The following is a 14,125-nucleotide window of genomic DNA, read 5'->3' on the forward strand; positions in this document are numbered from 1 at the left end:
ATGGAAATAGAGGAGAAAAGAAGAGAAGAGAGGAGGAGACAGACAATTAGAGAATAAGAAACTCACTCACAGCAAATCCATCAACAGTCATTCTAATAAGAGATCATGTCCGCCAACTGCAAGCTTGATTGCAGGATTGTTTGGCTCAGATCAGCAATGATTAGCGCCAAGATTGACTTTGTGTAGATGATATGCAATATTGACTCAAAACAAATCCAATCAAACAGATCTGCCATAGCGTGAGGCAGTAGTAGTATAGTGGCAGCACTGGCCCAGTTGTATGTCCTGGTTATTACTCCACTGGCATGAAGAAAAGGTAGTCAGTGCAGAACTCCCTCATCTCACATCAATCCTGCATCTGTTCTTTTTTAGTAGTGCAGTGGGCCCTGCTCCATTTCCGTTGCTAAGTTTCTTTTGGACTGTGATATTGTACTGTATAACACAGGACTTGTGCCCGAGTGCTGGATTGCTGGAAGAGCAATAGAGCAAAAACACTTTGCTGTTGCACGCAGGGCACACTGTTGATATGCCTGTTGACATGGATAAGTCTAGTTTTTTGAACAGCACCTGTGTTTAATCAAAATTTAAACAGCATCCTTACGAGTTTGTTCCTCTCTGATGACAGTATCACAGAAAAATCACTGTTTATGAAAGTTAAAACAAGCTTTTTCCCTCCCGAGAAGTGATGCTCCTTTCATACAGTACTGACCTTTTTATCTGTCACTTTGACAACAGATGCTTCACACACGCACACACACACACACACACACACACACACACACACACACACACACACACACACACACACACACAAACAGGCCTGCGCTCTGGCAGACGGCTTCAGAGGAAGACGGATTACAAGCAGGCTAATGAGATGGAATAAGAGCGATCCAACCTATCAAAGAGGCCAGGCAATGTTTTGTCAAAATATTTCGTGATTTCTTGCTTGGAGTTGAGCCAACGTCTGAAGATTCCTTGTCTGAATTGATGTCGTCTCATGTTTGTGAAAAGAGGAGGCACGCTTTGGAGTTGCCGCCTGTTATCTCTGCTCTGGAGTTGACTGTTCTCATGTGTCACAAATGTCATGTTGCACAGGTTTTTGTGTGGCACTTAAGGAGCGGCAATAAGCAGTGGCATTTTCTTGTTTCATCCACTTTAACACTTGTGAACACAATTACTATAGACAGTAAATGCCTTTGTGACAAAATTATACAAAAGATCTTTATTGTTGACCTTTGAGGGGAAACAAACACATACTGAAAAAGGGTAATTAACATTTCTTTGTTGCAGAGAGAAATAACGATACTGAAACAACCTTGATTCCAAAAAAAGTTGGGACACTGTGTAAAACATTTGGAAACTATCTGACAGTTTTACAAAGTGTTCTTGAGCCCATGTAGTAACATCCTTTATACAATCATGTGTTCACAAAGTGGTGAACCTCGCTCCATCCTTGCTTTTGAACGACTGAGCCTTTCCAGGATGCTCCCTTCATACCCATTTATGATACTATGACCTGTTACCAATCAACCTGTTTACCTGCGGAATGATCCAAACAGGTGTTTTTGGAGCGATCCACATCTTTCCCAGTCTTTTGTTGCTCCTGTCCCAATTTATTTAAAACGTGTTGCTGGCATCAAATTCAGAACAAGCAGATATTTAGTTGATGAAGTAGAACATTAAATATATTGTCTTTGCACTGATTTCAACTGAGTATGTGCCAAAAATGATTAGCAAATGATCTCATTCTGTTTTATTTATGTTTAACACAATGTCCCATTTGTTTTTGGAATCAGGGATGCAACTGTCAAATATCCCATTGGACGCATGATTACCTGATTTTAAATAGGATCTTGCTGCATGTTGAGGTTACTGGCTGTATCTAATTCACAATCTGATGTTCAAATATAAATTCAAAGACTTACTAAATGCCAAAATTTCCCCATCTTATTCAAGACAATCAAAAGGATGCCAAACAAAGCAACAAAGAATAACTAAAAGGCTCCCCAACTTGATCAAAGATCAAACAGATCAAAACATAACAACAAACATTTCCAAAAGAGTGTTTCATTAGAGGATTTTTAAGGCTGTGACGAAGCTGGGTGTAACTTTGAGGGAGGACAGAGCAGAAAAGATTTGAGATTCAGGACAGAGTGCTTTCTCTCTCCCCTCTATTACGACCCCGTCTGCCCAAGGAGCTTATCATCTATCATTCTGCTCTAATTGGCCTATCAGAGTTATGCAAAAGCTGCTTCCCCGACAAGCCCTCGAATCCAACCCTAACACTGACATGCATTTACAAGAACACACACGCAGGTATGCACACAATAGCTAGATTTACAGTGCCTTAGATTTATCTCACTGAGGCTAAGCTGCCGTTATCCTTCCCACAGACATGTAATAGCAGGATACTCACAGGAAAGAGGAGAGAAATGATGGCCATGCTGGCAATATTATGTGATGCTTGCTGTCAGGTTTTTTTTTCCTACCATCATAATTCTAGACCATGCCCAAGTTTGGACAGATGGTGCAAACCCAGAGTGAAGAGGAAGATGTTTACATGCTACACTACAGGGACCTTTTAAACGACAGCAATCCAGACACAATAACTCAGATCAATGTTATATGAGCTTGCCGGAGTAATTCTGCTTCTTCTGATTAAATGCACTAGTCCAGAGCTCGGTCACTTACAGGTTACGTGTGTTCAGAATGACCCAACACATGTAAAAACCTGCAGATCTTTATTAACTCATGGCAGCTGCTAGGCATGGAATACTACAAATTTGGCGGAAAAAGCAATGATTATTTCTAAACGCGCAAAAGAGGTTACCACTGTTCTTCATCTATCTCTATCCCATGGCTGACAGGCAGGATGAAAGGCCACCGTGAGCTGCCTGACAAAAACATGGGTTGAGTCAAAGGTTTCCTGCAGTACAACATCTGTCTAGATCTCTAATTTGTCTGCCGCTGTCTCACCAAACGAAATACAGCTTCCCTCGAAAAACACAAAGGCACCCGAATTTACCTGTGCACACACATATCTGCACACACTCAGCAACACAGACAGACGTGTAAATGTCTATCCACACACTCAAAGTACACTACAATCCTGCAAAATGACAAACTGACATAATGAGAGCTAGGAGTAGCTAATCAAAGTGTGTGTGTGTGTGTGTGTGTGCGTGTCACAGCCTTTATGTCCTCATGAAAGATCCACTACATTACACATAGTTTGATGGAGTTCACGAAAAAGCACAGGAGAAGAAATATGACAACTAATTTATTTCCTCACAACAGCAGCGCTTTCTCCTGCACAGTTATCCAAAACTTTTTCTGCTTTAATTCCGGTCTGAATATAGAGAATATTGAACTGAGGGAGGGTACACTTAGATGTGTCTCTTAGCTTTATTCTTCCTTCAGGGGCTGTTAGTTGTTTTTTGCTCAAGGCATCATCAGTCAGCACTCTGCTGCCTGCAGTATCAGGAAATAGACCACGTTAATCACCAAAAATAGCATCTACTATATATCATTGCAGTCTGACGGCATACAGTGCAATTACTAGTGTCATGTCCTGCATACGGGGGCTGCTGTTTTCATAGCAACTGTACATTTGCATCTAATTAAATGCATCATCGCCAACTAAAATGTACAGCAAATGTGAGTTTCAACCTCAGTGTCAGCCACATGCATAAGGGAAGTGACGTGTGCGTGATAGGCTCGGTGAAAAGTAATAACAGAATAAATGTCATTTGTGTGCCTATCTCACTGGCCTTTTTTGTCTGCAACAGCTGTCCTGTAACTGTGTGTGTATTATCAGATGACAAGGGTTTGGTGTATGCATGCATGCATCTTAATGCCTCTGTGAAACAGCTGGTGTGCTGTGCGATGCATTAAAACTGTGTATGTGTAATGAGTGATCACCTTGCTTTAAGATCGTTGACTTTGACTGGGGAGATCTATAATGACTGTAACAGTCCCACTGGCTGTTAAAGCAAACGAGCAAGGGTTGCCCGTGTGGTGCAGGGCAACTGTTGTTTGTCTGTGTGTGTGTGTGTGTGTGTGTGTGTGTGTGTGTGTTCGCGCTCTGTCTCTGCCTCCCCGTTCTCTCCGCAGTGGCCGTTACTGCGCGGACTAGATGTTGCCATGGCAACTCTATGGCAGCAGCCTTGATGACGGGATGATCACACGTTATTAGTCGACTCAAGCCATTGCCTCCCACCCCACACACACACGTGCACGCGCGCGCACACACAGACACAGACACACACACACACTACAGTGATTTGGATAAAGGAGTGAGGGGCAGAGGCCTTGAAGAGAGGAAGAAGGGGAAAAAAGCAGAGAAAAAAATGTGAAAGATGGTGTGAATTCTGTCAGGTGACAAAACACATTCAAGGTAAAAATATTATACTGAGATCACAGAGAGAGAGAGAAGGAGAGAGAGTAAGAGAGGGAGAGAGAGAGGGAGAGAGAGAGTAAGAAAGGGAGAGAGAGAGGGAGGGAGAGAGGAAGAGAGAGAGAGTAAGAGAGAGAGAGAGAGAGGGAGGGAGGGACAGGGAGTAGAGAGAGAGAGGGAGAGAGAGAGGGAGGGAGAGGGAGAGAGAGAGGGAGAGAGAGAGGGAGGGAGAGAGGAAGAGAGAGAGAGTAAGAGAGGGAGAGAGAGAGTAAGAGAGGGAGAGAGGGAGGGAGAGAGAGGGAGGGAGGGACAGGGGGTGAGAGAGAGAGAGGGAGAGAGAGAGGGAGAGAGATCAAATGAAAAATGCAGGAATATAGGGGATGTGTGAGTAACATGGAAGCTAAACTGCTGCTATCAAAGTTGTCAGAAGACAGTCGTGTTTCAAACAGGGTTCAGCCTTTCATGGTCGGAACGAGGAGAACCATCAAGTAATCTTCACGTGTTTGGCTCATCAAAGTATTGTGTGGCCCTTTATGACTTTCTGTTCTTTCTTTTACTTCCTGTGGAAATCCTTCCAAACAAAGACTTTATGATCATGCAAAATGGGGACATACGTCTCCTTATTACCCAAAGACCGGGCTTTTAGGAGCTAATTTGACTTCATCTGACAGAAACATCTATTCATAACAGTTTTAATGAACAGCCCCTAATGGTATAAATGATGTCCCTACTGGAGTGAAAATGGAGTGTTATGAGATTTCCCACTGTGTTGCTGCACCACTGCTGGAGTGTGGGGAGTGTCTTTCTAACTCAAATGGATGGTGGGGCTGTTCCAGGCAGAGGCTTCAGGCTACAAAGTAAGTTTTGAAAGCCTGTTATCTCAGCACCTGGCAAACTGATCCGTTGACTCATTGGTATTGATCAGCTCAGCTATCAACCCCCTCTAGATATATTATGGCTATTTTCTGCTATGGGGCAGTAAAAATTGCACTTATTGCCCCTTTAAATGCACTGTAACTCCATATATTGTGTTGATTCTGCAGTCTTCTCCCAGTCAAAGGCTTTTACAGCAGTTGCAGCCTGTTAAAATGCAGAGCCGTATGGGTTAGATGATCAAGCATAATATGAAACAGTTCAGTGAATTTCAGAACTGGCTAGATAGACCTCTTAACTGTTTCTGTGAGAGGTGTTGAGGCGTAGTGCGTCATCGCGGAGCACACTGCCATCTGAGGAAAGGCAGAATATGTCTGCAGCAACTAGAGCAGTCTTCCTCTTTTATAGGAATATTCTCCTCCTGTCACCTCAACAGCACACACATTTTTAAGTTGGAGACGGTGAAAAGTGGAAGTTGTGAGGTGAGGTGGGAAGAGAACACGAAGACGAGAGGGAGAAGAGATGTGAGTGAGTCGGAAGATGGAAAATTGAGTGAGAAAATGTGAAGCAAAAAAAAGAAAAACACTGGCAGTGTGCTCAGTCTGGATGGATGGCTGACAACAAAATAATGCGGGAAAGGAGAGAGGATAGGAGAAGAAGGCCGGGGAGGAGTAAAGAGAGGAGGATGAGATGAGCGAAATGAGCAGGAAGGGGGAAGACAAGGGGGGGTGAGAGACGGAGGTGTTACGCTAAAATGAGTTTGTTGCTTGGAGATGACCGTTGACTGTCAGCTTCTTAAATGAGAAGAACACTGGGTTGACAGCTCAGTTACTAGCTGAACACAAAGCTGGCAACATCAGCGGTCTCTGGCTGCCTCTCTGGTGTTAGCCTCACTGGAAAACATGATGGAGAATAATGTTCACATTATCAAGTCAAAAAAGTATCCAAAAGTAGTTTCGCTGTAGTTCTGATGAATGCAGGGTCAGCGTAGTTCAAAATTTTGCTCTCAGAGTACAAGCACGCCTTAGAAAAGCTGTGATTTGTTTGGGAAATTATGTGCACTAAAAGATGACAGACATTTTGGCAAAACCTTGCGCACAGATTTCAATTACTCTGAGTAGGTATGTCAGCAAACAACACACTGAAGTATCCTCATATGCTGAATCACCACAAGCTAAAGGTCTGCTGAACCTGATTTTTGACCTGCCGGCAGAGACGAGGGGGAATCAATAAAGCATCAGATTATCATCAGTACACTGTGTTGCAATTTGCTATGTGACCAGCCTCAAGAAACACGCCAAACCTGTCAAAAATACATTACAAAGGGGCACACAATCAGCTACATACTGACCTGTGCAGCAGTCACTTAGTTTATTTGACCAGATCTGTTTGCCACTTTTGCAAGCGGGGAAGTAAAGACCGCAGAGAGGCTCAGTAACATCAACGCAGTCAGTGACAAGCACCTGCTCATGATTATTCTCTCCTTGTGTTTTAGTGAAAAAAGAAATAAAAGTAAGAGAAGCTGAGACTGAAGCACACTGACCCACATCCACACATCAATACCCCAACGTCTGGAAAGTCTGTTTATTCAACCACAGACTGCTGGAGTTGTCTTAGACAGAAAAATATATTATTCCAGCACTGGTGGTGCATATTGGAGTTCACTTTTGAGTGGGTTTTATTTTGGTAGCAGATATAAAAGAGTGAACCACAGAAGTCTCTCCAGCGACCTTCCTAGTCATAGACTGGGTATTTTCACTGACTCATTTTAGTGGCAGAGATAACATGCTGACCTCTATCTCACAGTTAAAGTGTGCACAACTTGGTTGGATATTGAGGAAATTTGCTGATTTTCTAAAGCTGGGTACACATTACAGGAGAGCAGCAAGAATTGTAGCTGTCCCAGACACATTTGAGAGGCTGGAACATACAGTTGAACTGTCTCAGACATCCTGGTATTCTGAAACACTTCATTTTGACATTGTTTTTACAGAGGAGTACAGAGGAGAGCTTGCAAATGGTGCAACAACGATCACCTGAAGCTCAACATCAGCAGAACCAGTGAGCCACTGGTGGACTACGATGCTTCAAATATGGATGTTGCTGCAAAGAAGCTACAAATTGTAAAATGTGGATGCTTCGTGCACATCTTCAACTCGGCAGCACAGAAGATCTCACCACTGTTTGAAGGTGGAGACCCAAGATGAGTGTCACCAACTCAGTATGTGACCAAATGTGAAATATGGTTGCAATGTCCCCTTCTGTTCCTGAGTTATGGTGCTGAATAATGGCAAGGAAAGTGTTTTTGCACAACAATATGATGTCACAGTCAAATTGACCTTTTGGATGTAAAATGTCATCGCTTCATCATTTTAACCTGTGAGACATTTGTGTGACATTTTGTCATAATAATTGGTGTGTGAAAACTTGAGTTGTGGCCAAAAACATGTTCTTTGAGGTCACAGTGACTTTTGACCACTAAAATCAGTTCATCCTTGAGTCTAAGTGGAAATTCCCTCAAGACATTCCTGAGATTTCGTGTTCACAAGAATGTGATGGATGGACAGATGGGTTGATGGATGGACGGACAACCTAAAAACATAATACCTCTGGTTACGGCTGTCACCAGCAGGGAGGCATAAAAAGCAAATCCAAGCATTAGATTGTATGGCATACTTTTTGTCTGGACCAAAGAGTTCGTTATATACATCAGTACTTTGGTAAGACAAGAAATTAGTGAAACTGATGAGAACTAGCTTGAATGGACGTATGACCCATATCCAAGGATCCCAACATGCACTGGGGGATATCCCAACATGCACTGCTGCAAAGGCATAACAACACAAAGAGCACGGTCACCACAGGCAATGTCCCAACACAACACCGTCCTACTCTGTGCTAATCACTGAGCAAACATCTTGCCCTTTCAATTAACAGTGTGTCACTATAGCAAAGCTGAAGGAACAAGGTAAGGGAGGTCATTTACCCATGAATCTTTGGTCCCTCAAATAAAGTTTGCAAAGCTTAATTATTCCAATTAGCGCTCTCAGGGTTCAATGTCATATACTTTGTCAACAAAGTTTTCAATTAAGCATCATTAAGCTGCAGTGTGTGGGTGAATTGGAACCAATTATCAAGCTCAACTATGAAAAACATCAGACAGAAGTCAAACAGTCATTAACCATCATTAACACATCGAAAGAGTGAAGGAGAGATGGCGAGAGAGACAGAGAGAGAGAGCCACATCCCCATCATTAATTAGGAATAATAAAGATTTAATGAATGCACTAAAGTGTGTGGGCTGAGTTTTACTGTGATAGATTGGTAGAAAACTGACAGTTTTTGGGTGAGAAAGCTTCGACAAAGACAGAGAGAGAAGGAGAGCAACAGCAGATTGACACGTGACATGAACAATGTCACTTGTAGAAACACTAATGCACACATTTGAACGCATATGCACACACACAATCCATCTTTCTTTGCTCACCACCCTTGGAAAGAAATGCATTATTTTCCCCCATGGATAGTGATTTCCATGGATTGGAAATTGAAGGCTTCAGAGCCTCCAGCTTAACTTGAGCTGACTGCGTGGATGAGTGTGCGATGGAGAGGGAGAGATGGTGAATCAAATAACTCGCTTTTTAGCTGTTGCCTTCTTCAGCAGGAGCCTTGATCATGCCTTATTTCGATTATGCATGTAGCCGATGGTACTATGGTACTACAAAGAGCATTCAAAATAAGGTGCAGCCTTCTCAAAATAAACGAATGTCAGTTGTTTAAATCTAAAATCTAAGGACTATTCTTTAACCATTCTGACAGTCTTTGCATTGACTGAACTCATATAATATCTTTCCTTCCCATGGGATCAAAATAGAAATTTGAATTTTGAGTAAATAATACATATGACATATACAGAAATGGACAATACACTGAATTAATCTCTAAGAAAGAGAGTGAGAGAAAACGTTTCTCAAGTTACTATGTTCCTTTCTCAATGTCACCAATCTCATATACCTGAGGTTATAGCAGACTTCACTGGAGCTGCAAAGAACTAATATGATAATTATTCACTGTCAATTAATCTGCTGATTATTTTATTGGTAAATTGATGAACTGTTCGGTTATTAAAAAGTGTTTATAATGATTTAAGAGAAAGGGAAGCTGAAAATGTTCATATTAGAAATGCCACAATGACAAAATGTTGACATCTTTGCTTAAGAAATGACTTAAACAACTATCAAAACAGATTCATTTCATATCAGTTGACCAATGAGTTGAAGAACCACTTGTTGAAGCTCTAGTCGACTTACTGACCTAATTTTGGTTGCTAATTATGTCATCAGTTTTGTATAGTCACTACAGTGAGTTGTCACATGTGTGACTGACAGGCAGTAAGCAAAGCTCCTTAAAAAGAGCTGATCTGATTTACTTTTATGGCTCAGGTGAAATGAGACTATTGGCTGATCACAAAGACTTTTTTTGGGGGTCAGAACATTATATCTACTGTATTGACTCCTCTTGTCTCGTTAAGACGTTTCATCTACAGTAATCCTGATCAAAGTGGCTCTTCAAAAATGCCTTTATGAGAGAGAGCTAGTACCCCAAGCCCTCCTCTGTTTACAACCCTTCTGCTGGGACTAAAGTGTGAGATTTACATGCGCAAAGGCAGCTTTTAAAAGCATTTATATGTGTCCTTCAATGGTGCAATTTAGTTTATGTCGATCATATACATTTCTAAAATAAAACTCCACTACATGATCCATTAAATTTCACTTTCAGGTTCGCAATAACCAAACTTTCATAAGTCAGTTCATCAACAGTTTTTTAACTATTGCTGACAATTTTACTGCCATGAGTGCTGCTGAGAAAAATGCTTGGCAGAATACCGAAAGCAACACAAACAAACAGGTTTTATGAGTTCTTTACAGTTTACTTCGTATTCACTGGGAGCCAGAGCATTTTAGTATCACTTAAAAAACAACTTCTAGTCGAGGATTGCTTTCATATTGGTAACACATCACTTACTGTGGTTGGACTTCAATTTATCGTCTGGATAGGATATGAAATAAATGCATGAAAAAGGTAAGGTAAGGCCACAGAGGGAACAATGAGGAAAGGATGCATGGATTGCTGGATTTAAGACTGAGATAAAGACAAGTCTGCACCAAAGAGAGGACAAAAGGAGAAAAAAATAAAGAATGCTGATAGTTATTACACACATACAGGATGCATACCCCTTGACCTTGCTACCTTGTTTATGGGTTTAAACAAGTATCAATAAGGGAGACATACTGGCTGAGGTCTGCAGGAAATGACTCACATTATACCCTCAACAACACAATAAGGAACTTTATCAAGCCCTCTCTGACTCGAGACCTCAAAAAGCTTCAATCCCTCATAGCTGTCCAAAGTCCGAGCTCATTTTCCAAAGAAATCAGCGCTGATGGGCCATAGTTTTATTGTGGTTACTTTCATTCAACCCAGGCCATGAAATGACAAGCCACAGGCTAACAGGCTAATGTCATTTCTACAGAGTGAAGCCAGCATGTGCTGTACGCTCACAACAGCAATCTAACCCATGCTCTCTGAGGTATTATGTGTCTGTGATTGCGGCAATGATTTCTCGCTCTTGTACACGTCATTTGGGCCCTCAAGCGTACCATTCAACATTCACTGCCATGGTCCCCACAGAAATACAGCGTACCACCGCTCTATTTTAGAAACACTAAACTATCAGCCCTGAGGCCATGCTTGCCTGCAGCCAGGTAATAAAACAACAATATGAATGTAGCTTTGCTGCTGGATTTTATGTAACAAGTGGTGTGACCATCATCAAGTTCATATGTAAGATGTGGCCTCTTTGGTCACCTAATGTGAACCTAAATTGAAAAGTAGAATTATTATGAAAACAGCACTGCAGCGTGATATCGTACTAATGAGCATACAATTAATTTCCTCTGAAATGTTTATTCCTTCTGACATTTATCTTCTACTTTCACTGAATTTGCTGCCCTCCCTACACTTTAAATTCTGCAGTCCTGACCACAATCACTAACAAAGAGGCACCTCATCTATCTCGCAATCGAAATGTAAAACGCAATCATGTTCAGTATGCACAACAAAACGTCTGGCCTGCATCTTATCTTCTTAGACTGCAGCACCCTCAAGATGTCCATCTCCTATGGATTAAATCTTCTATTCTAAATTTTCACATCAATGCCCGCAGACTCACACAGACAAAAATAATAGATGCCTGAGAGGGAGGGCTTATTTTTATCTTATTTTATTTTTTTTACAATCTTGCCCCTTCAGCACTTCAAAACAACTTGTCAGGAGCTGTCAGTTTAAATTAGCGGACTAGCCCTTTACGCTGCTGTTTTCTGACTCTGGTAAATCTGCAGGCTGTCTCCATCAATCACTGAGCAGCAGTGCCCCCACACATGCAAGCACATACGCAGTCGCACATTATTTGCTCGACAGTACTGACAAATACACCCAGATCCACACACACGCAGACAGGAACACAGACAGACAGTGGTGCTGCACTTGTACTCTGGCAATGGCTTCTTCATAATAAACAAAGTGGTAGAAAGCGATGAAGTTGTAGCAGTCTGTCTATTTCTACAGACACTGCCCTTCTCTCTTTCTCTCCAAAGTGTCAAAGCAAATAAATTCTTTTTCATCTCATATCACCTCCGGGGACCTGCAGATAGTAAACACTCTTCAAGTATGCAGAATGCGCGCACACACACACACAAATACACACGCACGCACGCACAAAGTAAGTACTCCTCAGAGTTTGCTGATTCCCCCTCCAATCACACCATTCACTGACTATACGGATCTTAACAGACTGCTGGTCCAGTGTTTATGTTTAATCTCACTCACTTGTGATGGTAATATGTTGGAATAGCGCTGCCTTTCTTTTCTTTTCAGATACATTCATCAAAACCACATCAAAAATGTAATAAGAAACCTTAGAAAGTAAACTGTAAAGTTCCTCTGAAGAACAAATGTGTCTAACTTCAAATTGTGCTGAAATAAATTACAGTTCCAAAGTGCACATAATCCATATATTTGTTCTTTTCAGTTTTAAAAGGAGAAACAGAGTTCTATTTCAGTATAACAAAGTAATTTCTAGTTTATGCACTATGCGCCTCACATGACCATTGTCTGCTGTGGTTGTTACTGCTGTAATCATATCAGCTAGACGACCACTGAGGGCATGGATAGGAGCGGGAGCATCAACAGTTTGTGGATGTTGTTTTGGAGTTTAGGTTTTGGTGTATGATGGGTCAATGTAATACAGGATGGCATCATCAGCATAAATGAGAACTGGGAAATTACTACTACAAATTTAAAGTCAATACATAGGGACCCGATGTTGATTCTTGTGGAACACCTTTCTAAGTACTTCACACAAAACAATCGCAAGGAACCCATGGAAAGCAACTTATCTGAAAACAGCCTTATACAGATCTTGATATAAAACATGTTCTAAAACAAAGACAGAAAAGCTTGAGGCTGCAGTCAATATTTTTCTTCTGCCATGCCACATCAAGACATGAAGTGCCAATTGTAAAAAGACTAAAGAAGTGCCTGACAGAATATTCTGACGCAGGAGCTGCAGTGTCTTTACACTGAGACTGTGGTGTCTGACACCAAGAGCAGATACATGTGGCTGTACTGGCATCTGAGAAGGGATAGGCAGGCTTAGCAGATGTTAGCTGCTTATATAACTCCTCCCATTAGCTGCAGTGGTTCTGGCCGGCTTTTTCCCCATCCAGCCTGCAATGTGTGTTACTGCTTTAGAAATCTACTTTTAGTGGATGGGATCCCTACAGCACTCCACTGACAAGAACAAAATCATGCCCATCTCATTTCTGTAGATACTGCAGCTTGTGTCATTTGGTAGACTTAATAACACTCAGGCTTGTACTCTAGTTCCACAACATTTCCCCTCAGTATTTTGGAAAGGTGCCATCACAGCATTCTGGGCATGTTGCTGTGGACAGAGATCGTGACTGACCGCTGCCATCAGATTAAAAACAAAAATCCTCTCTTTCTCAAGTCTGTATATGCAAGACTAGTGGAGTGTTAGTGTTCAACAATAACTGTGGAGAAGCAGAAACCACCAGAAATGTCGATGGTACGAAAATTGATTATGTTCTGCAGTGGTGGTTGGTCTGGTTATTGTGAGGAAAAATACAATAACTCAGTAAACGATTTTATCTTGAACAAATAGAGGCGTGCCAGCCAACACAAATCCAACTGCAAACATTAGGTCTCTTGACTTGTTATGACCAGGCCACCAAAGATAATCTAGCCAAGTGAAAAATTTGTCTCCGTGCCATCAGGGCATGACCGCCAATACAATGCCTGTTAAACCTCCTCTTTGTGCTTCATTACTCTGTATAATACAGATTGTCAGGATGAAAAATCTCAAAATAAAAGCAAAGAAAAACAAAACAATTATACCTCTGTAATTATTTCTTTCTCCTGATACTTTCTGGCTGTTTTTGTTTAAACCGTGGGGACGAGTATGAGTTTGAAACTGTCTTCCAGAGAGACTGACATTGCCCCCGAAATAATAGGAGGGAATTGGAAACATGGCCTGTCAATTAATTGCTTGTTTATTTTAATAACAGCCATGATAGGCAATATTCTGAAGCGCAACACTCCACCGGATATGGAGCTATAAACAGGCAGGCCTAGTCGCTCACACACTCTGTAAAGTTCACACAGCTTGGCCCATGCACATAAAATGTGTTTCCATCTCTTACCACGCACAGACACAAAACAACACTGACAGACTATTTTACATAATATAAATTATGACAGCTTAATGAAGGCATT

The 14,125-nt window shown here is 41.6% G+C and overlaps 1 protein-coding gene across 1 annotated transcript in view; it reads right to left on the reverse strand.

The window, feature by feature from the left end:
* Positions 1-14,125, reverse strand: part of grid2 (glutamate receptor, ionotropic, delta 2) — a 478,236-nt gene that overhangs the window by 12,801 nt on the left and 451,310 nt on the right. The gene's annotated exons all lie outside the window — the stretch shown is intronic.

The sequence above is a fragment of the Chelmon rostratus genome, chromosome 5 (assembly GCF_017976325.1).
Source record: "Chelmon rostratus isolate fCheRos1 chromosome 5, fCheRos1.pri, whole genome shotgun sequence".
Taxonomy (NCBI): domain Eukaryota; kingdom Metazoa; phylum Chordata; class Actinopteri; order Chaetodontiformes; family Chaetodontidae; genus Chelmon; species Chelmon rostratus.